We start from the raw sequence: 27,516 nt of genomic DNA on the forward strand, positions 1-27,516 counted from the left end.
TGTGGACTCAAACTACTGACCCTGTGGTTAACAGCCCAACACACAATACACTATGCCAGTATGGCCCCTGAGGGTTGATCTAAATAGAACAAAATTCTTGATAAAGTATTTCTCTATTTATCAGCATGCTATTCACTGGTCTAGTTGTGTGAATTTTTGTTTTCTTCACATTTCGTTATAATTAACATTGAAGTTTTATATTCTGTGACTGTCATCAGTAAGAGCTTCAAGTTGTTTTCATTTTTAGCAAAGAAGGTTGTGCCATCTGCATCTCACAAGCTATTAAGGCTTTCTTCCAATCTCAATGCCATATTCTGTTTCTAATCAAGTTTCTTTAATGGTTCATTCAGTGTACAGATCAAATATGGAAATTAAATGTTTAAAAACTTTTCAAATTCAGAACATTCTGTTTCAATAACTGATCCTTAATCCATGTGTAGATTCTGTATAACAATTAAGTGCCCTTGAATTTCCACTCTTCCAAATGTAGTCCATAAAGTGTTAAGATCCACAGTCAAATTCCTTTCTGTTTTCAATAAAATGTGCATAAACATCATTATTGTTCACTTTTGTATTATCTTCAGTTCAAGACAATATTCCTAACTACCAAAACCTCAATGTACTCTTTTAATAATAATGCAAAAACGTGAATGAATATTTGGGGAATATATAAAAAATTACTTGGATTCATGCATCAGTATTAAAGAACATTGTAAAATAGATTTAACACTGAAAGAGTCAAAATAAATTTCCGGGTCAGCTACACATACTACATATACAAGGAAACACTGGTCAGAGCTACATTTAAATAAACAATCCCAAACATTTATTAAAATGCATCAATTCTGTAGAAAATATGGAATTGTGATAATGTGTCCAATTAATTCTTATTTGAAAATATAATCCTCTTCTTCCCACAGAGGGAGAGTACATCATAACTTAAGGGGCGGGGGCAGAACGAATTAAGCTACTAAGGCAAACAAACCCACCAAGCAACTGGTAGCTTCCAAAACCTACCTTTTGGTCAGCAGATGAGCACTTAACTACTGCACAACCAAGGATTCTTTAAGAAAAGGTAGAGATCTAAATACATTTTTTAACTTCTTCAATAGGATTTAGGATTTTCTAATTTTCCATGAGTTGGAAAGACACAGAACATTTTATTTAGTATTTTAACATTTTCTACATTATCCAAACAGAAATGACCTTGTAGGGACACCATCTTTTCGGCCCCTATTTGGTTTACTGATAAAATCTCCTCCTTTACATCTAAGACTTGATAACAAATGGATTTGGGCACACATCCATCTCTAGTAACCAGATTTTACATAAGTATTTGATAGAGCATCTCATGTTTCTCTGAATAAAGCCTTCCAAGCATGTGATTCATTTGCAAGTAACTACAGCTAACCTTGGAGTAAGGATTCCACGTTCCCATCTCTTTCTGTTACCGTTCTGTAAGCATATTATTATATTTGGAGGTGTAGAATTCTGATCTCAGAATTACACCTTTGTTTAAATAAAAGCACATAGGAATTTTCATTTATGCCAAGTAATTTGTTTATGTAGTTTAAAACTTCATCTCAAGATGAGAAAACATTTATTTAGGGATTCATACAAAAATGAGCAAAGAACAGCTATTTGGATATGTCTGAGAACTACTGGCTTTCAAAACTTTGATTATTTTTTTCCTTGACATTCTCTACTCTTCTCCATTCACGGTAAACCAGGATTGTGAAACTGAAAATTTTAAGTTGGAGTTAAGTTCCAAAATCATGTAATTCAAATGCTTCCTTGGAAGGAATGAGTTTCCTTGACTCTGCCTCCGAAATGCAAGCATCCACTTTAGGAAACTAAATTTTAGAATTTCAAGTTTTTAACCAAGGTATTTTCATATACCTATATCAGCCGGGAATTCCCATTCCTTTACCACATTTCCTAATGGATGTGCTTATTATCACCAGAGACCTAAACTACATGTTCCTTGACTGAGAACACACAGCTTAGAATCTGGCATAATTGAATGTATTTGGCATGATAAAAGTTCAGTAATGCCCATGAAAAATCAGTTACCTGAACAGAATCAATAATAACAATAACTGGTTAGCTTTAAAAGAAAATGAACCGCCTGCATAAATATCTTAGTAAACATGAACCAATATGACCTAAGCAAGTCAGGAAATGCCTGGGTTAATTATAGCAACATGGCGATATGTTTTTCAAGGTATATTCTGGAATCTGGAAGCCACTGACCTCGGAATGTTCCATCCACAATCCGATGAAAACATCTGAGCGTAACGGATATCATGCCAGCTACATCAAATCCTTTCTCATTATCTACTGGAAGTATCTATCTTTAGAAGCACCAAATACCAAAATACATGCTTGAGGTGGGTTAATAATAGCAGAGACATTCTTCGTTCTGAACATTCTTAAGTGGGAGATTGTGAAAGAACTTCCCTGGAACTTGGAGGCTGTACTTTACCCTCTTAAGCTTTGGTTGCTGAAGACACATCACTAGCAAGGGTTCCTAGTCCTTGACCAGGTGCATTAAGTTCAATAGGTGTGATGAGGACGGTGGGAGTATTGACAAAAGCACTGATGTCCACAGCATGGCTTTGTCTTAGAACTGTGTCCAGCCAAGAACAATTTGCTTCAGGAACTTTAAAACTTCATGCCAAAGCTGAAGCTTTCATAATGAAGTCGTTGACAGGTACTTCACCAGAGCCTTCTATGATCTTATTAAATTCTTTCCTTGCTGTCAAAACTTCTCTCATATTTACATCAGAAGAAAGGAAATAATGAGTGTAATAAAGGAAATAATAGCGCCGTGATTGCACTAACTGCTGTGCGATAACTCGGTGAATGGTGTCCATTGGGACATCTGTCAAGACACCTGTAGAAACAGGTCCACACCAGGGCTTGGCCGAGGCACGTGGCTGCTGGGGTAGGAGCAGCTTTGCTAGGCACACACGAGTCAATGTCCCTCTTTATGATCCTGACGCCTTGTCTTGTCCCTTTCACATGTGCAATGTTGATCCCTTTTCTGCTCACAATGTTTTCTCTAGAGGGCGAACATATACCCGTCCCCCCTTGGCCCAGCAGGACTAGCTGGGTGGGTAGCTGAAGGGCAGGGGCTGCAGGTTGGGCAGTTGGAGGTACAGTGACCACTGGGCTGATGTAGGCGGTGGTGCTTGGGGTATTGACTTCATTTCTTCGGTTTGTCTGTAGTAAGAGAATGCTGACCCATGTGCCTCTTTTTTGGCAATGAAACAGAGAGGGAGTCCTAGAGGGACATGTCTTGTGTCTTCAGGAATCAAGACTTTTTACCTTGCAACCTTCTGGCTATGCTTCAAAGCCTATTGTGATCTTATTAGTCTCTTTATCTGCCAGTAAGTCACCTTCACTGAGCTCCTCACCCATTGTTTCCATCTCCGAATTGTGCCATGAGCATGGAGGGAGGAAAGGCAGGAAGAAGTATCTGCATGTGAGTGGGATATGAGCTACAGGAGTCTGGACAGGTGTAGCGATACAGCAGCAGGGGCTGGTTCTGGGCATGCGTGTGGCGTTCTTGCTGCCATGGTATCCAAAGAGCAATTTTCAAAGGTCTCAATGGCCTCAGGCTTTCCAACGGTAATACAGATGATTGCTGCAACTGGACCATCCCTGGTACCCCCAGCAACAAGCATCTTTGCCATGTAGCACTCCTCCATGCTTTCAAACCCCAAAGTGACTTTTTCAGTTTCAACCCCTGTAATGAGCTCTCCCTCATTGATTTTTGCCTTAGTGGGCAATGGTGCCAGCCTGCATTCTTGGGGAAAGAGAAGGCAATGGAACCCTTTGGTGAGGGGGAAAACCTTAACAGTGGTGGCCAGGAGTTCCCCAAAACTGCCACAGGAAGCAGTTCCACGTTGGGATCAAGGGCTGGGGCTCCACTTGCAGAGTGCCCAGAATCATCCACTCCATGTAGCCATACTGTTGCAATGAGCCAGAGGCAGGCCAGGTCACAGGGTCACATGCAGAGCTTCAGGCCCCACCCTTCAGGCAGTGCATCAAGCCACAAATCCTGCTCTTGGGGCCACACGCTGAACCCGCTGAGCACAGGCGCAGCACATAATGCCACGGATCCCATACCCAAACTCCAAACCAATTACAGTGTTTCTAAATTAATAAACTCTAAAATCTGTGAAAGGATCCCTTTTCTGTTTTGTGCTGGTGGAGAGGGGAATTTTATTTATACATAGCATATACTATCAGTCCTACAAAGACTACATAATAGTTGAAGACAAAGTTGTTTGTCTGAAATCATAGGTATCATAAACGCAATGAGAGAAAAATAGGAAGTAGGCATAGGATAGGGACCCTAGCCCTCCAACCACCTAGGTATTGTTTTATTGTAGCTGGTTCTTTGTTTCTTTTTCCTTAAAAAGTAACTTTTGTCCTTCAAACTTGATATCTGGCTTAGCTTTAACTGCTCTTTGAAACATTCTTTTCTCTGCATCTTTATCTTGGTCCCTTCTTTGAGAATCTTACTACACCAAACTTTACTATGAAACTGGAATAGACGTCTAGAAAGCAAAATCGGAGAGCTTGTTAGAGGAACAAAAAGAGCGGGGATAAAACTGGTGACAAAGGTAGGGATGAGAAGGTAAGAAACAACGAAAGGTAAGGACACAGAGAGACAGAGACAGCTACTTCAGCAAAATCACACACACTGATTTCTGCTAAGGCCTGGAGCAGGCAAGCGGGGCTCTAGATGCCTCTGGATTCATCCACATATTTTTACTAGTCGTATTGAAATATAATCCAACAACATAAAAATAACCCATTTATAATGTAGACTTCACTGCTTTAGTACATTAACAAATTCATGAAATCATTACCACAAGCAACCTTTAGAACATTTTAATTAATCCACCCCCCCTGTAAAACTCATCCATGATAGTAGTCATTATCCATCCCCCACTATTCAGGAGCTCTGGTGGTATAGGGGTTACAGGTGGGGCTGCTAATGACAAGGTTAGCAGTTCAAAACCACCAGTCACTGCATAGGCAAAAGCCAAGGCTTTCTACTATGATAAAGGATTATGGACTTGGAAACCCACAGGGGTGGTTCTACCCTGTCCTATAGGGTCATTATGAGTCAACATTGACGTGATGGCAGTGGGAATCCCCACTCAAACCTAAGCAATGTTTCATCTACATGCTGTATCTATAGCTTCACCAATTCAGGACATTTTATAAGTTATATACCCTATGAGGTCACATCCCTCTGGTTTCCTTTCACTTGGCATAATATATGAAAGAATCATCCATTCTATAGTATTGTGGCAGTAACCTAATCTGGTGTCAATTTAAGGAATAAGAGTTTAGGGGTGGAGTCTAGGCTGTCAATATGAAGATAGCCAATGAGACTTCTGTGTGAGAATGGACTTCTGAGAATTCTGGGAAATCGGGTACTTTCTCCTGGGAGGTAGAAGACTCCTCACTCTCTCTGCTACTTCCTTGTAGACACTGCAGAAGACAAGCCACATGGATGCAACCAGACCTCTGAAGCCAGAGGAGCCACAGAGAGAGCCCTGTCAGCCCTGAGATGCTTACAACATCACTACACCCAAAGACTTTCTACCTACTGGGTTGTGACCATCCTGCAGTTGGCTTCATTGCATGTGTTTTGTGAGTGTGAAGAGGACTTTATAGATTGGAATTAGACATATGCGCTAATATCAGACTTATGGATTAGGACTGGAGTGGGTTGGGATGTTCTCTCAATGTTCAATTCCCTCCTGTATAAATACCTGTCCCTTATATACATATGTGTGTCCATGTATTTTTTATCTAGTCTACCAATAATAAGACAAGTATATATAAGTATTTCAGTATATTTTTGGATTAAAATTAGTCCACACATGCTGGTGATGCTATTGTGTTTGTTAGGTGCCATTAAGTCAGTTTCAACTCATAGCAACCTCATGCACAACACTCAAATCACTGCATGGTCCTGCAACATGCTCACAATTGTTCCTATGCCTGAGGCCATTTTTTGCAGCCATTGTGTCAATCTTGACAGCCTTCCTCTCTTTTGTGCAGTTCCTCGACTTTACCAAACAGGAAGTCCTAGTCCAGACCACATGACCAACATATGTAAGACAGACTGTCATCGTCCTTGACTCTAAAGAGCACTCAGGCTGTCCTTCTTCAAAGAAAGATCAATGTGTCCTTATATTAGTCCATGGTATTTTGAATGTTCTTCTCTAGCACCGCAATAAAAATCCATCAATCTTTCTTCAGCCTTCCTTACTCAATGTCCAATTTTCACATGTGTATGAGGTAATTGAAAATACTTTGTATGGGTCGGGGCAACTTAGTCCTCAAAATAACACCCTTGCTTTCTAGTACTCTAAAGAGGTTTTATGCAGCAGATTTAACAATAAAATTCCTCTTTTAATCTTTTGACTGCTGCTTCCATTAGCACTGATTGTGAATCCAAGGATGTCAAAATCCTACACAAATTCAATCTTTTCTCCATTTATCAGGATGTAATCTTTTGGTACAGTTGTGGGAATATTTGTCTCCTTTACATGGAGTCATATTCATACTGAAGGCTGTAACAGTTGATCTTCATCACAAAGTACCTGAATATCTCTTCTCTTTCAGCAAGTATGTTTGTGCCAACGGCCTATCACAGGTTCTTAAAATGCTCTCTTCCAGTCTTGATGTCAAATTCTCTTCGTACAAGTCAGCATCTCTGATGATTTGCTCAGCATACAGATTGAACAAATATGGTGAAAGGATACAAACCTGATACACACCTCTCCTGATTTTACCCCATGCAGTATTCCCTTGTTCTTTTCACACAACTGCCTCTTGATCCATGTACAAATTCTGCATGAGCACAAAGAAGTATCCTGGAATTCTCATGCTTCTCAATACTATTCATATTTTATTATGCTCACACAGTCAAAGAATCCCTTGGAATAGTCAATAAAACACAAGTAAATGTTTTTCTGATATTCTCTGCTTTGAGCCAAGAGTCAACTGGCTTCAGCAATGATAACCTTTGTTCCATGTCCTCTTCTGCATCTGTACTGAATGTCTAGAACTTCCCCATCAATGTACTGCTACAACCGTTGTTGCCTTACTTTCCACAAAATTTTAATTGCATGTGATATTGAGATAGTTACATAATTTAATGTCAACTTGAAGATATATTAAAGTGTAGGAGTGGTATACAACCTGTCAATCAGGTCACAACCTGATGGTGCCTCCTTGTGGGCATGGCCTTTCTCATAAGGAGGGGAGCCTTGGAACCTCCCCTTCTCTCAGCCTTCACCTTCTGGCTGGCTGTCCCTGATTCCTGCAAGAGCCACCAACACTGGATCCACAGGACTTGACCCAACGGCCCGTGATCTTCTTGCATTCTACGCCATTGCCTGTAGCTGCTTGAGTCTGAGGTGGCACTTATGGACTAGTATCCGACTAATGGATCTGAATTGTACTGGGCAAAGATACATTCTTTATATGCAATCACTTCTATATATCTCTATGTCTATCTATATAGCTATAGAGAGATATCACTGGATTTGTTTCCGTAGTCAGCCTGGCCTAACACTGCTATCAATGATATTGTTCTATAGTTTGAGCATTCTGTTGGGTCACCTTTCTTTGCAATGGGTAGAAATATGGATCGCTTCTACTCTATTGCCAAGTAGCTATTTTCCAAATTGCCTTGCATATACCAGTAGCTGTTGAAACATTTCCATTGTTATTCCATCAACTCCTGCTGGCATGTTTTTGGCTAATGCACTCAGTCGAACTTGAACTACTTCCTTCAGCTTCATTAGTCCTTTCATATATGCTACCTCCTGAAAAGATGGAATGCTGACGAGTTCTTTCTGGAACAGTGAAATTGTGTATTATTTCTATCTTCTTTTGATGTTTCCTGCATCATTCAATAATTTTCCCATAGAATCTTTCAAGGTTGCAACTTGAGGTGTGAGCTTTCTCTTGAATTCTTTCAGTTTAAGGTGTGCTGAGCCTGTTCTTCCCTTTCGGTTTTCTAATTCTAGCTCTTTGCACATTTCATTATAATATTTGACTTTGTCTTCTCTAGCCGCCATTTGAAAATTTCTATTCTGCTCTTTGACTTCATCCTTTCTTCTACTTGCTCTATGTACTCTAAAATTAAGCGCTCGTTTCAGAGACTCTACTGACATCCACTTTGATCATTTATCCCTTTTATGTCTTTTAACTGACCATTCCCTGTCTTCATGAATGACAGTCTTTTTTTTGGTTCTCCTACACCCAATTGCTTCTTCTGTCATTAATGTTCAATGTATCTAATCCATTCTTGAGATGTTCTCCAAATTCAGATGGGATAGAATTGAGATTGTATTTTAGCTCTCATCGACCTTTAAAAATTTTTCTTCAGTTTATCTTGAACTTAAATATATGCATTTAATGGTCTTTTTTCCATAGTCAGTCCCTGGCAGGTTTTAACTGCTGACATTGAGCTACTCCATCATATCTTCCCCCAGGAAGCATCCATTTGCTTTCTGTGTATTCCATCTAGAGATGTCCCAGTGTTGTTGGAAAAGGATATTTGCTATGAGTACAACTTCTATCATGTGATAGAATTCCTAAATTTAGCCATCACTAGCTTTTGTGGTTGGTGCATAAATTTGAATAATAGTTATGTTGATTAGATTTCCTTGAAGGCAGATAGGTGTCACATGTCAGTTGATGGAATTTAAGTTGGTTACATTTGGGATGTTATGAATAAAATTGCTATAGACAACTGTATATTATTTTGAGGGGAAGATGTACTTTTTTTCAATTCCTTTATGTATATTCCTAGGAATGGGACTATTGGGCCAAATAGTAACTCTGTGCCACTTTCTGAGCACCTCTCAAACAATTTTCCATAGTGTCTGCTTCATTTTACAACTCTGTCAGGTTATGCTTGGATTTCACTGTCAACCATAACCTTCTGCAAAACAAGTGTTCACAATGTAAGCTCTAACACCATTTCCTCCTTCAGGTTTGAATTTTAAAATTTTCAGTCTTTGGATCACACAGGCTGGTCAGTTTCTTTTATGTGGACATACTTGACATCTCATATTGAAAAGGAGCCTTTCAGATCCAAGATGCCATTCCTTCTGATGTTAGGGTACCATCTAGTGCCTTCAACACACTTTGCTATAGCACCCATATCTTCAGTGATCTCTTTATGAGTGTGAGTATCAAGCAGGGCCATGTCATAAGGACTAATTATTCCTACATTGGAGGTTAAATTAAGTGCAAGCCCCAAATCCATTCATATATCTGAGTCCCTCAGATTGGAAGGCACTCACAGTATGGCTGAGGAAGACCTGAATATACCACACACTGCCAGGAGAATAAACAAATCTTTCTTGGGACAATAGAGCTAAAATGAAGATGGTGAGACTCATCACATCAAAAAAGTATTTGAAAATATTCAATATAATCCACCAAATAAACAAGGAAAAGGATTAAAAAAACATTAACCATATCAATAGATGCAGAAACAGCATGTGGCAATATCCAAACCCCACTTTTTAAATCAAAATATTCAACAAAAGAGGAATCGAAATGAAATCCCTCACCATAATAAAAGCCATAGATGAGAAACCAACAGCTAACATTATGCTCAACAGGGAAAAAAAACTATAATCATTTCCGATGAAAACAGGAATGAGAGAGACAAGGATGTCCCCCAGCATCACTCTTATTTAATATCATGGTGGATGTCTTAGCTAGAGCCACCAGACAACAAAAAGAAATCAAGGGAATACAAATAGGCAAAAAAGGTGAAAGTCTCACTTTTTGCAGATGATATACTCCTATGTAGAGATAATTTCTAAATCCCCACAAGAAGCCCACTGAAACAATCTAGGGATGAATCAAGGTAGCAGGATAAAAAATTAACAACCAGAATTCTATCAGATTCCTGTATACTAATGAAGAGAGTTATGAAAACGTCTTAAGAAAAAATACCATTTAAAATAACCACAAAAGATGAAAAAATTAGAAAGAAGCTTCAGTAAAGAAATAAAAGACCCATAGAGAGAAAACTAGAGAATATTACTAAAAGAAATGTTAAAAGGCTTAAATAAATGCAAGAGTATCCCTTGCTCATGGATAGGCAGATATAATATTGTAAAAATGTCAGTACGGCCTGCAATGATCTACAGATACATTGCAATCCCAATACATATCCCAAATACATTCTTTAAGTAAATGGAAAAATGAATTGTCACTTTCATATAGGTAGGCAGAAGACCCATGATAAGCAAAGAGCTTCTTAAAAGGAAAACCAAGTAAGATGCTTCACCCTACCTGACCTAAAATACTACGACATAGCCCAGTATTCAAAATATCCTGATACTGGCACAAGGAGCGATCAATAGACCAATGCATTAGAAAAGAAAACCCAGAAGTAAATGCATTAGCCTACAGACAACTAATCTTTGACAAAGCAACTGGAAATAACCAGTGGGACAAAAACTACATCTTCAACAAATGGTGTTGGACAAAATGAATTTCATATACAGAAGAATGAAACAAGATTCCTATCTCTCCTTATGCAAAAAAGGAACTTGAGATGCATTACAGGCCTAAAGGTAAGCCCCAGAGCTAGCACAATAATCAATCAGAAAGCTGGGACAAACTTAAGGACCCTACTGCAGGGCATACATAGAATACCAACTACAATGAAGGAGGCACACACAGCCGAAGACAAGATAGATGACTGGGACATACTGAAATTACTTCACTTGTACACATCAAAAGACCCCATCAGGAGAGTAAAATGAGAGCACACCGATTTGGAATATTTTTTTTTTATTAAGACAAATCAGAAAGGGGTCTTATGACCAAAATCCACAGAATACTACTAAAGATCAATAGGATAATAACAAATGACCCAATTAAGACGTGGGAAAAAGACACGGACACACTGCTCATCAAAAGTGAGGCACACATGATTAACAAACACATGAGTAAAAGTTCATCATCACTAGCCATCTGGGAGAGGCAAAATAAAACCACAATGGGATACCGCTTTATACCTGCAATGCTAGTTCAATTTAAAAAAAAAGAAAACAACAAATACTAGAGAGGATGTGGAAAGATTGGAACTCATGTACTCTGTTGGTGTACTTGCAAACACATACAACCACTATGGTAAATGGCATGGTGTTACATAAAGCAACTGAAAATTGAAATGCCATAGAATCCAGAAATGCCATTCTTGGGCACATACCCCAAATAAATAAGAGACACCCAATGATAAGATTTTTTGTTCTTTGATGCCTGATAACTGATCACGAGGTGCTGAAGGGATCAGGTAGAAGGCATCAACAACAAAAAAAAATCTTATCATAGTGAATGAAGGTGGAAGTGCAGAGTGGTGACCCAACGCCCATTTGTCGGCCACTGGAAAGCCCTTCACAGAAGGATCTAGGGGAGGAGATGAGTCAGTCAGGGTGCGACATAGCACCAATGAAGAATACAGCTTTCCCCCAGATCCTAAATGCTTCCTCCCCCACAACTACCATGATCCGAATTCTACCTTGCAAGTCTGGGTAGAGCAGAGATAGTACACTGGAGCAGATGGGAGCTGGAGGCACAGGGAACCCAGGGTGGATGATACCTTCAGGATGAGGGGTGTGAGGGGTGATACTGGGAGAGTAGAGGGTAAGTGGGTTGGAAAGGGGGAACTGATTACAAGGATCTACATGTGACCTCCTCCCTGGGAGACAGACAACAGAAAAGGGGGTGAAGGGAGACGCCGGATAGGGCAAGATATGACAAAATAATAATTTATAAATTATCAAGGGCTCATGAGGGAGGGGGGAGCAGGGAGGGAGGGGAAAAAAGAGGACCTGATGCAAAGGGCTTAAGTGGAGAGCAAATGCTTTGAAAAGGATTAGGGCAAAGAATGTACAGATGTGCTTTATACAATTGATGTATGTATATGTATGGATTGTGATAAAAGTTGTATGAGCCCCTAATTTAAAAAAAAGAAAGGGGACCCAAATCAACCTCAATGCTCCCCTTGCATTCATATAATAGATTTTAATCTGATAGGCAGCAATCTTTCTTTGTAAGCAACTTTCCCCTGCCACCAACCCCCATTCTGAATGTAAACATAGCTTAATCAATTAAGAACTCAATCTGTACAGAGTAACAACTCATGCTTTGCAGCTCGCAGTTAGACTACACTGGCATAATCTCACATCAATAGTGCATTAAATTTTATGCCCTTGGATAAATTATTGATGTCATAAATGCCTTATACCTCAGGGGGATGATAGACCATGTTTTTCTCTATTGTTTCTTGCTTTGTCTTGCTGTTGTGGATTTTGTTTTGTTTTGGTCATAATATGACCACCAATGTCATAAACCTGAGTCATTCTTCCCTGGTGGGCAAGCCGATGATGGATTCTGGGCTCCCCCTAAAATCTAGCCCCAATCCAAGAATAGTTAGTTCTCATAACATGGCCCAGCTTGCTAGTTGCCTTTATGAAGAGATCACTGAAGATAAGGATGCTACAGCAAAGCGTCACGAAGTAAGCAGATGTTGCTCGGCTATCTTTTGGAATAGCGTTTGGAGTCTTAAAAGATTATGTTCAAACAAACAACCACTTAATAGAGGTATCAATTAAGTCCACATGGAAGAAGTACAGCAGCCTGTGTGATCCAAAGATGAGGATAACAAAATTCAAATATGATGAAAGAAAAAAAGTACCAGAGTTTAAAAGGTGAACACCCAATTGGTAGAACGCTATGGAAGACAGTAGGAGCACAGAATCCATGTGCAGGGCCTCTAGTCAAATTAAACCTCTGGCAGATTCCTTCTGGCCACAGGCCAGGGGCTGAAACAGCTTCATTATCAGACAGAGATGAATGTAAACTTGATTGTGGTGGATTGAACCATGGTGTAATATGATCCTCGTTCACCTGATCTCCTTCTTGATTCAACCTGAATTTGCACTCGGCTCAAATATTTCTCGCTTGTTCCATGACAGAAATCTCATCCCTAGTTTTTAAAATATTGTTGGTGGTCTTTTCTTTCTTACTCTTTTATATATATGTTTATTATTATTATTTCCTTCTCTCCGTTTCATGTTTCAAAATTATTGTTTCTGTTAGGGTTCCCGGTTTATTAAACACAGAAAAAAATGGAAGCCTATAGACATCAACTGATGCAATGATTTATCTGGGAGGGAGGGTAGGTTGGATGAAGGGGAATTGGGGAGGCAAAATGAATGTGGGATGGGAGAAGGCGTATTAGAACTGAATGTGATGGCATATGTACAAATCTTCTTAAATGCGATTTCACTGTGGGAGTGTAGTGTATGTGAATATTCTATCAAGGAAACTACTAAATAAATGAAGTAGACATGAACAGTGGGTACCATGGGTGGAGGAGGAAGCGTTTGTGTCTAGGGGACATTGTGTTCTTAAAAATTGTGATGAAATAATTTGGAAAAGTATAACAATAAAAGTTGTACAATATGAAGAGTAACATAAATGACACTGAATTATACACATAGAAGTTGTTGACTTTGAGGATTTTGTTTGCATGTGTGTGTGTATAACTTTTCCACAATTGAAAAAATTACTTCAATAAAAATGAGGACAGCATTCCCTGGGGACCTTGAGGCTCCATTCCAATGTTGGTCCCCAAGGAATGCTGAAGGTGGACTTTGGGGCCAGGGCGTGGTGCCCCAACAGACTGGACTGGAAAACACTCCTAAAGGCCAACAAACGATCCTTGAACTAACTACAAGCTTTTCTTTCTTGATGTGTTTTGTTCTTTGTCAATGGTTTGTTGTTGTTTTGTTGTATACTGTTGCTTTGTTTCCCTCTGTCTTGTTTTTGTGCATGTTATTATCTCCACAGGTCTGTCTAAACAAGATAGGCTGGATGAACTATCTGGAGGAAAAACACCGGGACCGACAGTTCCAGGGGGACTTGGGATTGGGGGAGGTGGGGGTAAGGTAGTGGTGTTAACAAACCCAGGGACAAGGGAACAACATGGGATCCAAATTGGTGGTGAGGTGGGAGTGGCAGGTCTGGTAGGGAATGATCAAGGCAGGTCTGGTAGGGAATGATCAATGTAACAAAGAGGTATAGCTGTTACCCAGCTGGGGACGGAGCATGATAGTGGAGCAGGAGGAAAGTCAAGGGAAATAGAGGAAAGCGCTAGGAGGCAAAGGGCATTTATAGAGGTCTAGACAAAGACATGTACACGCAAATATATATATGAGGATGGGAAAATATATCTATATGCCTATATTTATAGGTTTAGTATTGAGGTGACGGAAGGACCTTGGGCCTCTACTCAAGCACTCCTTCAATGCATGAATAATTTCTTCTATTAAATTGGCATTCTATGATGCTCACCCTCCCGACACAACCACTGAAGCCAAAGCAGGTGAACAAGCAAATATGGTGAAGAAAGCTGATGGAGCCCGGCTATCAAAAGAGATAGCATCTGGAGTCTTAAAGGCTTGAATTTAAGCAAGCAGCCACCTAGCTCAGAAGCAACAAAGCCCACAGGGAAGAACACACCAGCCTGTGTGATCACATGGTTCCAAAGGGATCAGTTATTAAGCATCAAAGAACAAAAAAATCATATCATTGGGTGCATACCTCTATGATATGATTGCTGAGGACAAACGGGTGCATAAGCAAATGTGGCGTAGAAAGCTGATGGTACCCGGCTATCAAAAGAGATAATGTCTGGGGTCTTAAAGGCTTGAAGGTGAACAAGCAGCCATCTTACTCAGAAGCAACAAAGCCCACATGGAAGAAGCACACCAGCCTTTGCAATCACGATGTGTCAAAGGGATCAGGTATAAGGCATCATCAAAAAAAAAATCTTACCATAGTGAATGAAGGGGGAAGTGCAGAGTGGAGACCCAAAGCCCATTTGTCGGCCACTGGAGATCCCCTCACAGAGGGGTCTAGAGGAGGAGATGAGTCAGTCAGGGTGTGACGTAGCACCAATGAAGAATACAGCTTTCTTCTAGTTTCTAAATGCTTCCTCCCACCCCACTACCATGATCCGAATTCTACCTTGCAAGTCTGGATAGAGCAGAAGATGTACACTGGTACAGATAGGAGCTGGAGGCACAGGCAATCCAGGGTGGATGATACCTTCAGGATGAGGGGTGTGAGGGGTGATACTGGGAGGGTAGAGGGTGAGTGGGTTGGAAAGAGGGAACCAATTACAAGGATCTACATGTGACCTCCTCCCTTGGGGATGGACAACAGAAAAGGGAGTGAAGGGAGATGCCGGGTAGGGCAAGATATGAGAAAATGATAATTTATAAATTATCAAGGGCTCATGAGGGAGGGGGGAGCGGGGAGGGAGGGGAAAAGGAGGACTTGATGCAAAGGACTGAAGTGGAGAGCAAATGCTTTGAGAATGATTAGGGCAAAGAATGTACAGATGTGCTTTATACAATTGATGTATGTATATGTATGGATTATGATAAGAGTTGTATGAGTCCGTAATAAAATGTTTTAAAAAAAGAAGAAGAAAAAAAAGAAAAGAAGTCTTAAAAAAAAAAGAAGATGGTGGACTAGGGTAATGGCTATGAAGATGGAGAAAGAGAGTTTAATCAAAGACTTAATAAAAGCATGAAAATACAGTATTTTTAAAGCTTGGAAATAAAGTATTTTTAAAAAGAAAATACTGTATTTATAAAAGCATGAAAATACAGTAAAAACAGAATGAGTACAGAGAAGAGGATAATATTCTCAAATCGATTATGGTAATGTTTATACATCTCTTCTTCATTTGACTGAACTATTGAATTGTATGATATGTGGATGAAATGTTAATAAAACTGTTAATGAATGGACAGAGTTATATTCTACCCTGCCCTGAAAGTTTGTCATGAGTCAGAATTAATTCGATGGCAGTGGGTTTGATGTTTGGTTTGGTATATTAGTATTACCTTGCTTTCATACTCCCTGGGGTGGGGGATAAAGATTTTCCTAGGTTGCTTACCAGCACAAATGTACTGCAAAAAGGTACAGAATGATGTGTGAATCAACTGGTGTTGCATGAATCAAAAGCATATGTAAGGTGTTATTGTAAGCAAATAAATTAGCCTTGATGTAGACAGTGCATGCACATAGAAAACAAATATTACTTCTATAGTTTTAAAAGAGTGTTGCCATTCTAATGCAGTTTCCCCAGAAACTCATGTAACAGGATTATGTTAAAAAGGTCAGTGTCCCCATTATAAATTTAGTTTGCAGAATTTTGCACAATTTTCCAAATATTATAGAAAAGCATTTTGCATTCTATTATTAATAACTGTAATCCGTTTAAATGGAAAATTGGAAAATGAATAGTGAGCTTTACCTCCTTGACTTAGATGAGCAACTAGTGAGAACCTGAATACAGCAGATTTTCTTGAGTACATAATTTAGTTGTAACACCAATTGAAGCTTATATATTTGGACAGAAAAAAAACTATAGAAATCCATTGTTCTGTTCAGGAAAAGTTATTACTGATACATAGAGTATCCAAGAGTCAATATACATAGGAAATTAAAAGAACAACATAACAAATTATTTTAGTGCATTTCTAATCAGTAATCTAGCCGGCAAATCGTGTAAGTAAATATGATTGCCACAAAAATTTCTGAGGTGCTTTTCTGCACCAAATAAAAATAAACAAAGAACAGAACACCATCAGTCATTTTGAATATGTGATTATGAAGTCCATAAAATTTCAAAGCCTTCCAATAGTAGCCAAATAGCCTGAAATTTGGAAATTTTAATTATCTTCATTTGTGAAAGAAAACAATTCTTCTCAGAAAAGGAAAATGCCTCTTTTATTTTGGGCAATTTGCCTATTGAAAAACTAAGTGTAAATCATTCTTTTTATATGAAGTTAAATTTTCCTGTTGCCTATAAATATTTGAATGGTGTTGGGAGAAACAAATTTCATAGAAATTCATGTATAAGAGACAGTTTTAGATAAAGGGTAAGTGCTCGTTAAGAAACCATCCCAACCCAGTGCTGTCCAAGCCCACAAATCCAACAATAAGCCATATGTCCAACACCAATACACAAAGTCGTCCTCCATCTCACACAACGTCGACTGCAGGAGGAAAGCTGAATCAGTGAAGGTGCAAGCATCTCAGTGCTGGCAGGGCTCTCCACATAGTTCATCTCCACAGGGCTACATCTGGGTAGGTCCATGTGGCTTCTCCTCAGGGTTGTCTTGTAGGAGATGAGCCTTACCAGCTGAAGCAGGACTGGCTAAGGCAGCTGCACCCTGGTCCGACCATCACAAAGCAATTAATTAACACAAAGTAGACCTCCATATAAAGGATAATCATTTTATGGTCCTATGAGCTTTCTTTTTTTCCTCCTTGATTTTTCTTCTTTTGATATAATGAATTACATTAATGTATACACGAATGCTGAATTATCTTGCATTCCTGAAACAAATCCCCTCTGGTTGTGGAATTTATTATATTGAATACATTATTAGATTTAATTTCCTAAAATTTTGTTTAGGATTTTTACACCCATGTTCATAAGAGAAATTTTCTTTTACTTACATTTCTAGCAATATTTTGATCTGCTCTGATACCATTTTCATAATAAGACTGGTGTGTCTGACCCAAGCCATGATACTCTCAATCACCTCAGCATGTAAAAGTTGGACAGAAGGAAGATAAGGCACTCTGTTTTCATAAAGCCTTGCAGCCTTAAATACTGATTCTATGGTTCTAGTCTCTCCTCTAAGGTTGCTTTGTATCAGAATCGAATCTTTGACATATTCGGTGTTTTTTGCTATTGTTACAAGTTTCTCTGGCAGCAAGATTGGTGCTTACAAGGAGAATTATAGGACTGAAAGCATAAGCAAGTTAATTGGATGTATAATGGAGTTCAGAATCCAGAAGACAAGTGAAAGGGTGAAATGAACATAGCAAAACTACTTTGCAAATGTACAGACATCTGGTTTGTCTTTCACTCTCTTTCTCAAGTGAGTATACCACTATCTTGGTGCGGGGAGGGGTGGATATAGGTAGAGGGAGTCTGCAAGACCATGCGTGGATGCCTGTCCCATTATGTTCATCTTTGGCAGAGACCACATAAATATTGCACGAGCCACTGAGGAGGATGCCCTGCCGAGGCCACTACTTCACTGGAAAGCTGGTACCCATGCCTAAGGCCAAGGTTCCTTCTGAAGTAGCAGTGTGGGTGAATAGTGAACATGAGGAGGAGCAAGAAAAAGAAAACATGGAAGGAGGAAGATGGTGTGGAGATGCAGGCAGAGCTGAAAGAGTTTAAACTCCATCAGAGGGCTAGTGGAGACAGGCAGGGAGGAAGCAACTGTAGGGAGTTTGCAGCATTGTACTAGGAGATGACTGGCTGGATGGTGAGTGCCCCCTCACCCCCATGGCAGGTGGGCATGCTTCAAGGGACTCATATATTCCCTAGCATCACCAAGACTGTTTTGTGTATGTCCACAGGTCCTATTTTTGCCCCACATGATTGCCAATGACTCCACAACCAGTCTAAATCTATTTCCTAACCAAAACACCTAAAAGTCTGATTGACTGAGGAGTCACCTAAATGTATCACAGAAATATAACCTCACTCAGGGGGTGGACTTCTGGTCTCTGCTGCTCATACCCTCCCTCAATAAAAGAACACTTTGTTCTAACCAAGTCGGCAATCTGAGATGGTCACCCTCCCGACACAATTGCTCCAGACAAAACGGGGGCATAAGCGAATGTGGGGAAGCTGGCGGGTGGTGTCCAGCTATTAAAAGATATAACATCTGGGGTCTTAAAGGCTTGAAGTTACACAAGCTGTCATTCAGCAGTGAAGCAACAAGTCCACATGGAAGAAGTACACTGCCAATGTGATCATGAGGAGCCATAGGTACCAGGTAATAGGCATCAGCAGACACGTAACGCACAAAAACATATTGTTGAGAACGATGCGGGCTGGAGCAGAGATCCAAAGCCCATCTGTAGACACTGGAACAATCTCCCCACAGAAGGGCCACAGAGAAGGGATGAGTCACCAGGGTGCAGTAAAGCATCAATGAAACACACTATATTCCTCTGCTTTTTTGAGGCTTCCTCACCCCACCCCCACACTACCATGATCCCAGTGCTGCTTCTCAATTCAGACTAGACTGGAACATGTACACAGGTATAGGCAAGAGATGGGCCCTCATGACCCACAGAATCCAGGAACAGGAGTGGGAATAGGGATACCAGAAGGGTAGCGGGTAGAGGGATAGAGGAAAGGAGAAAGGGGGAACAGATCACAGTGATCGACTCATAACCATGCACCGCTCTACAGGGGGAAGAACTGCAGAAAATATGGGGGAAGGGAGACATTGGTGGGTGTGAGAGATGAAAATAATAACAATATACAATCTATCAGGGGGTTATGAGGGTCAGGGGAAGGAGGGGAGAAAAGAGAAGCTGATACCAAGGGCTCAAAAGAAAGTAAAGGTCTCGAAAAGAATGAGGGCAACATATGTACAAACATGCCTGATGTATGAACTGTGACAAGAGTTGTATGAGCCCCCAATAAAGTGATTTAAAAAACAAACAAACAAAAAATATAACCTCACTCAGCATATCCATGCCACCTGAATCACTCGCCTACCTTTCCCAAGCCTACTACTTTGTTTATTGCTTTGGCAATTTATTTTCTGTGGTTTATTTTTTCAAGTGTTTTGTGTCTTTCTTTATCTGTATCTCTGTGTATGTCTCTCGTTTCTTTGTATCATTACTTATTCATTTACTACCACCTATGATCCTTCCCATTCCTTGCTCCCTCAGAGACAACCCAAATTCCACTGAAGATCATCTGACAATGGTCGCAGCAACCCATTGACACAGCGCGGCCAGAGGTGCAGGCCGATTCAGAAGAGGACGTGCGACAAGGGAGATCAGTGCTGATGGCAGAGGAATCTTAGCTGAAAGCAGAGAGAAGCTGGATAATGTGACAAGGAATTGACATCAGATTGGAGGAAGGCTTATTAGCAAACAGCGGTATGTAGATGACAGAACCTTGCACGCCGAAAGTGAGCAGGACTTGAAGCCGTTGCTGACAAACGTCTAGGCTTGCTGCCTTCAATGTGGATTACAACTCACTCTAAAGAAGATCCAAACTCTCACAACCAGAGAAACAGGTAATATCGCGATAAATGGAGAAGAGATGGGTGCTGTCAAGGATTTTGTCGTGCTTGGATCCATAAGCAGTGCTCATGGAAGCAAGTCAAACGATCAAACTAAACATTGTGCTGGATAAATCTGCCGCACACAGACTTGTTAGAGCATTGAAAAGGAAGGGTGTTACTTTGAGGCCAAAGGTTGCCTGACCCAAACCACAGTGTCTTCAACAGCCTCATATGCATATAGAAGTTGGACATTTAATAAGGAAGACTGAAGAAGAATCCGTGCGTTTGAATGAATAGATGCTGGCAAAGAATACTGAAAGTACCATGGATAAAAGAACAAACAAACCTGTCTCAGAAGAAACACAGCTAGGATGACAGGACTTCATCTCACATGCTCTGGCCATGTTGTCAGAAGAGAGTAGTCCCTGGAGAAAGACATCACGGTTGGTTTAAGGAGATGGGCAGCGGAAAAGAAGAAGGCTGTCACAAAGACAGGTTGATAGAGTGACTGCCACAATGGGCTCAAACCTAAGAACAATTGTGAGGATGGCACAGGACCAGCTGTTGCTTCCTTCCGTTACACACGTGCCTGCTGTGAGCCAGAACTGATTCCCGGCACCAAACATCAGCAGCAAATGCCACTCCCTGTAGTATATCTGCTACAGGAACCCCAAAAATCTGTAGGCAGATAAATGCATTTTGCAATTTAGAAGGACATGGCTTTCGGGTTGCCAGAATAAGGGGTGTTGAAGTTTGAATTGATTTAACCAAAAAGAAGTTATGTTGCAGTCTAAGCCTTACTCCCCACCTGTGAATGCAACCTATTTTGGAAATGCAGTCTTGGAACATGTATATTAGTTACTATAATTTTTCTCTGGAGTAGGGCGATCCCTAATCTAACTGAACGGGTCTGGAATCATCTTACTAACAGCAATTTGACCATTTGGTCATGGTTCCAGAACCTTGTCCAGTAACTGCGCTTCATCCAAATTGTCTGTAGGGCCTCACCCAGTTTTTGCTTTACACAGAATCAATGGGGAGATCCTTCCAGTAGTAACTGCCCTGTATGCAGAATGATGAGGCTGGGGGCATAGTGAGCTACTTATGGCGCTACTATTAGCATTCAAACCCTACTCATGGCATTCAAAGCCAGCAACTGTGCCACAGAAGAAAGGTGAGGCTCTTTACTGTCATAAAGATTAAGTTTAAGGAACCCACAGGGATGGTTCTCCTTTGTTCTTAGTGACTATAAGCCAGAACGGACCTGATGGCAGTGAGTTTGCTTTCGGGCTTTTATATATGTGGCTTGGAACAGGATGGTTTGGGTGTCTAGTCATCAAAGAGATGCGGGAAAGGAATACATTTACACATGAAACCCTCCCAGACCAGGTAAGACAGAGGCAATGAGATGCAATGAGAAATGAGGCAGCAGCTGAGATGTTTTTTAAAAAAAGTTTTATTAAAGGATAATTGTATTGGGGGCTCTTGCAGCCCTTATAACCGTCCACACATCAATGGTATCAAGCGTCTTTGTACATATGTTGCCATTATTATTTTCTAAACATTTACTTTCTATTGAGCCCTTGATACCAGCTCCTCCTTATCCCCTTCCCCACCTCCACCCTCGTGACCCCTTGATAAATTATAAATTAGTATTATTTTCACATCTTAAACCATCCACTGTCTCCCTTCCCCCAGGGTTTCTGCTGTTCTTCCCCCTGGGGTGCTGGTGGTCGTGGTCGTGGTGGTTAAGCATTGATCATTGTGATCAGGTCCCCCTTCCTCCCCTCCTCTTCCCACCTTTCTCCTACCCTCCCGGTATCACTACTCCCATTCTTGTTCCTGGATTCCATGTGTCATGAGCTCTTATCTCTTATCTGTACCTGTGCACATGCTCTTGTCTAGCCCTCATTGAAAGGGATCATGAAGTTGGGGAGGAGGGGAAACTTCAAAGAACCAGAGGAATACTGTGTGTTCCATCAGTGCTATACTGCCCCCTGGTGGACTCATCCCTTCCTTGTGCCCCTTCTGTGAATGGATGTCCCATTTATTTGAAAGCAGCAGAGACCTTGCATGAACCTGGGCTGTCAGCACAGTGTAGAAACCGAAGCTTAGATAAGGGCTGTAAGGATCTACAAGGTAGGGTCCCAGAAGGTGGGGCTGCTCCAGAGAGGACATTCTGGGACCATTTTGCACAAAAGTGGTTGTCATGGAGGCAGAGAATTGGAGCCTGCGTAGTGTGAGAAGGGCTGCCCCACAGCTGGACCTGTCCCCAAGCTTTCCTTTCCTTTTTGGTCGAAGGCCTTTTTAAACAATAATATTGGCATAGACTTCATAAATTGTGCAATTCAATAACCATATTTGGAAGAGTTGCACAACCATCAACACAATTTTAGAACCTCTTCTTCATTCGTGTACTCATCACTGTCAGCTCACCACTCCCCAAAGCCCCTGTCATACCTCCAAGGAACCATGGAACCCGTTAATGCCTCCCTAGTTCTACCTGTCCTGCATTTCATGTAGAGATAAATGTCAAACAAACAAAGCGTAACAGCTCGAATAAGGCAAAACAGAGAAAACCCTCCATCGAAAGCAGAAAATGTTAAAAACTAGAATGAATTTAAGATACTCAAAAGGAAGCTACAATGGTAGGTGTTACATTTTAGCCTAGCTGCGTCTGCAATAATCCACTTTCAGTGCACTGTGCACGATTACAAGGCTTCTCACATCCCTGGTCGATGGTCACTGGGGATTCACCAGAGGCTCAATACACGTGCATCTCCCCTTCACTTTTTTTATTTTAATGGAAACAACTGTAAGATGTCCCAAAAAGTAAATCAAGTGATATTATATTTTACCATAACTACCAAATTTAACTGTAAAAATGCTGTCTGGTAACAAGCCTATTCACATCTCTCAACTATCGTCTGAGGGGATTCACCAGAGGCTTAATCCATGGATGTGGACTCTATTATTTATAAAACTTGTATCACACAGGCTGGTGTTCTTCTTCCTTGTGGACTTAGTTGATGCATAAAAGGGATGGCTGCTTGTTTGGAGGCAAGCCTTAAATATCTCAGGTGCTATTCCTTTTGATAGCCGGGCACCATCTAGTTTCTTCACCATACTTGGCTATGGCACCTGTACTTTCAGTTATATCTTCATGAAGGTGAGCATCAAGCAGGGCCATGGTAAAAGAAATAATTGCACTTAGATTGTGGCTACAATTAAGTTTGGTCCCCAAATCCATCCCTATATCTATGGGTTAATATACGTCTCTGGTTCACCTTAGGAACATCATTGCCATTTCATCTTAGAGAACCTTAATTATCATCACCCTGGGGCATAAGGTTATTCTATTTAAAATGCCATTAATTAAAATTTTAAAATACTGTTGAGGAAAGGACATAAATGTGTAGGCAGCTATGAATCTCAATCCATGAACTGTTGACTTGTGCACATTAAGCTCTTAAGTGACGACACTGTTTACAAACACCAGCCTGTGTGATCACGCCAGGTAGAAGGGACCAGGTATCAAGCATCAAAGAACAAAAAATCATATCATCGTGAATGAGGGGGTAGTGGGATGGGGATCCAATGCCCATCTGTAGACAACTGGACATCCCTTGCAGAGGGGTAGTGGGCAGGAGATGAGTCACTCACGGTGCAGTGTAGCATCGATGAAACGCACAAGTTTCCTTTAGTTCTTAAACGTTTCTTCCCCTCCAATCATGATCCCCATTCTACCTTAAAAATCTGGTTAGACCGGAGGATGTACAGTGGTGCAGATAGGAACTTGAAACACAGGGAATCCAGCACAGATGAACCCGTCAGGACCAGCGGTGAGAGTGGTGATATCAGGAGGTAGGAGGGAAGGGTGGGTAGAAAGGGGGAACTGATAACAAGGATCTACATAGAAACTCCACCCTGGGGGTTGGACAACAGTATAGTGGGTGAAGGGAGACGTCGGGCAGTGTAAGATATGATAAAATAATAATTTAAAAATTATTATGGCTTCATGAAGGAGAGGGGAACAGGGAGGGAGGGGTGGGAAAATAAAAGAAAAGAAAAATGAGAAGCTGATTCCAAGAGCCCAAGTGGGGAGCAAATACTTTGAGAATGATGAGGGCAATGAATGTATAACTGTGTTTTATATAATTAGCGTATGTATGGATTGTGATAAGAGTTGTATGAGTCCCCAATAAAATGATTTTTTAAAATAAACAAAATAAAATGAACAACAAAAACATGTAAGAGTGGTATTCAACCTGTCAGTCAGGTTATAGCAGGATGGTGCCTCCTTGTGGGCATGGCCTTCTCAGGAGGAGGACCCACAGAACCTCTTCTCTCTCTCTCTGGCTTCTCCTTCCTGCTGGCTGGCCCTGATTGCTGCCAGAGCCACCGCCATTGGATTCACGGGACTTTGCACCCACTGGACGGTGATGTTCCTGCATTCAGCCTCATTACATGTAACTTTGGGAGTTTGAAGAGGGATTTATGGACTAGGATCCGACTTAAGGACTTCAGTTGGACTGGGCTCGGATGTTTTCAAGATATACAATTAGTTTTTGCTATAAATCTCATTCTTACACATATATAAATGTCATTGGATTTATTTCTCTAGTCAACCCGGCCTAACACAGAATTTAAAAAATTTAAAAATTCAATTGTACTTAGCAAATTACAAGTGGTCAATAATCATGTGCCACTGATAGATGCTATATTAAATAATGCAAATATAGAGCATTTTGAGTGCACAGTACTGTTTTAATGTCTAGGGGATTTTATGTTTGACAGGGCAGTTTAGAATAGAAATAAAGTTTCTGTTTGCTTTAATTTTTATATTTAAAATCCTTACACCATTATTGTACTGCTGGTAAAATAACCACACCTCCCTCTTCACATGCAAAAATGCTTTAAAGTAACAGAATAGAATTTTGCTCATTACGCTGTTGGTTATTCTTGAATTAATACTTTTAAGGACTAACTGTGTTTCAAATACACAAAAGCATTTATTTACTTATTTTAATAAATCTTTTTATCAGTGGGGAGTACTTACAGTTCTTATAATAATCCATACATCAATTTTATCAAGTACATTTATACATAGGTTGCCATCATTTCAAAAAAAAAAAAGAGGAGCTGATAACAAGGGCTCAAGTAGAAAGAAAACAAAAGTTTGTGTTTTTTTTATAACTTTTATTTTCAAAACTAGTTAGATCCAAGCACCTAAAATGTGGGCTGCAAATGCCCCTTGGTGTATCTGCACTTCATGTTACAGCCTTTGTCCTAGATGCTCTTTTCAAAGTTTTGTATTAAATGATCTTGGAAAACAGGGGTCTCTTTCATGCAGAGAGTAGTTTTATTTACAGGTAAAGTTAATAAAAATAATCTCTAAGGTCTGGTGAGCTGTATAATTCCCGGGAAGTCATTATTACTAGCTCACCATAGAGTTGCAATGACAACCATCGCAGCAGCAGTGAGGGCATCCAATGTGTGGTCCACAAATGATGCTGTAAACATCCATATAGCCCCTGGCAGACAAGAAGCTTCCTCACCCCTGAGGGTAAGGCACAGTTTGGCAAGTTTGCTGTCAGTCCCCTTTGAAACACTGGAGAGGTCCTGAACTCCGAGTTGCGAAGGTGTGACACCAGTCCTGCCTCTGTGTTCCACTTCACTACCGCAGGACTTAGGACGGCCATGGAGTCAAGAACAGATGCTAATGAAGTTCATGTTGCCGGCTGTGCTATGACTATAGTATTGTGTCTCACCCCAAGAATCTTGTGTCATTGCGCTACTGTATGTTTGCAAGCAAGGGAAAATGTCAGACACTACACAGTCCTTGAGGAAGCATGAAAAATGAACTATTTTAGGTATATATTACCGTATATACTCGTGTATAAGCAGAGTTCGGCAGCACAAAAATGGAGTCCGGCTTATACACGGGTCAATGGTACCCCAACAATGTGTAATATCTCGCTGCACCGCGCCCCCCCCAACCAGGTGATTGCTGTTTCTCCGCTCTTCATTCAAAACCCCGCTGATAGTGCAGGGCTTTGAATGTTTATTTACTCACATCTAACCAATCAGAGCCGTCCTATGACGTGTATCTCTGAATAAGCCTTTGAAAGACCTTGTGAGAAGGATGTGGCATGAATGGTTATCATCTGGTCAAGCCCGACTAACAAAAGGAGGAAATCTCATGAAGCCTGACATAGAGTTAATAGCAAAGTGGGTTCCAGATGCATGGGAAGACATTCCAGAAGACATGGTACGATGTGCCTTCCAGAAATATAGTAGTAATACTATGGATGGCAGTGAAGACTGCGCTTTGTATGAAAATGACAGCAGTGATGGTGATGACGGCGATCTCAGTGAGGACAGTGTCTATGATGACCTCACACCAGCTGAAGCTCTGCATTGGGATATGGATGATGATGAGGAATCCAGTATTGAAGGATTTTAACTCTTTACATTTTAGCTTGGTTGCTGATGGAGCTCAGGGAATAGTACTCTTAAGGTATCATTGTTGATACCTTACTGTTTTTTTTAACCCTATTTTCCACTTACTATGCTGGTTTGCTCATGTTAAATGACTTGTCATTTTATTTGTTTTTTATTTAAAATAAATAAATACATTACTCCACTGACGTCTCAATCTTTAATTTTATTTTCTTTTGTTTTGATTATTGAAACTCACCAATAGCTTCTTCATTTTCCAACCTCAGCTTATACTCGAGTCAATCAGTTTTTCTGGTTTCTCAGGTAATACTGGGGTCGGCTTATATTTGAACATATACAGTAATTAAGAAACCACATCGAATCTAGAGGATAGGAAAGAACCAGGGGTGCTCCAAAGAGGGAAAAGAAAACACATCCATGTATCATCTTACGATTTCTAATTTAGTTCATTTTCAAGCACTTCAACAGTAAACTCAAAGTAGAATATATGCATTAATTTTAATCTTCTTACCATAAGCAAAACAACAATAAACATTTTGAAGACACACATTATCTGGAAGAAATAATAACCCAAATAGCTTTGTAATCTTTACTCAGGTTTAATTTCTGTCATCAGTTCTAAAAGACTTCCCATTAAACAAACCTAAACACCTGATGGGGCAACTTTTCTGCTTATCCTAAGTAACCACCCCCCGTGTGTCTGCTTGTTTCCCAAACCACCAAAACCAAAAGGTTTAGTGTCCCTGTGGACTTCTGGGACTGAAACTTTTCACAGAAATAGAAGCCCTCATCTTCCTTCCACAAAGCGACTGATTTCAAACTGCTGACCTTGCACTTAGCAGTC

At 40.4% G+C, this 27,516-nt stretch overlaps 1 pseudogene; it reads right to left on the bottom strand.

Annotated features, from left to right (window-relative positions):
• Positions 1 to 2,194: 2,194 nt before the first annotated feature.
• Positions 2,195 to 26,000, bottom strand: LOC142433521 (dihydrolipoyllysine-residue acetyltransferase component of pyruvate dehydrogenase complex pseudogene; annotated as a pseudogene).
• Between the last annotated feature and the right edge of the window lie 1,516 nt (positions 26,001 to 27,516).

The sequence above is a fragment of the Tenrec ecaudatus genome, chromosome X, assembly GCF_050624435.1.
Source record: "Tenrec ecaudatus isolate mTenEca1 chromosome X, mTenEca1.hap1, whole genome shotgun sequence".
NCBI lineage: Eukaryota > Metazoa > Chordata > Mammalia > Afrosoricida > Tenrecidae > Tenrec > Tenrec ecaudatus.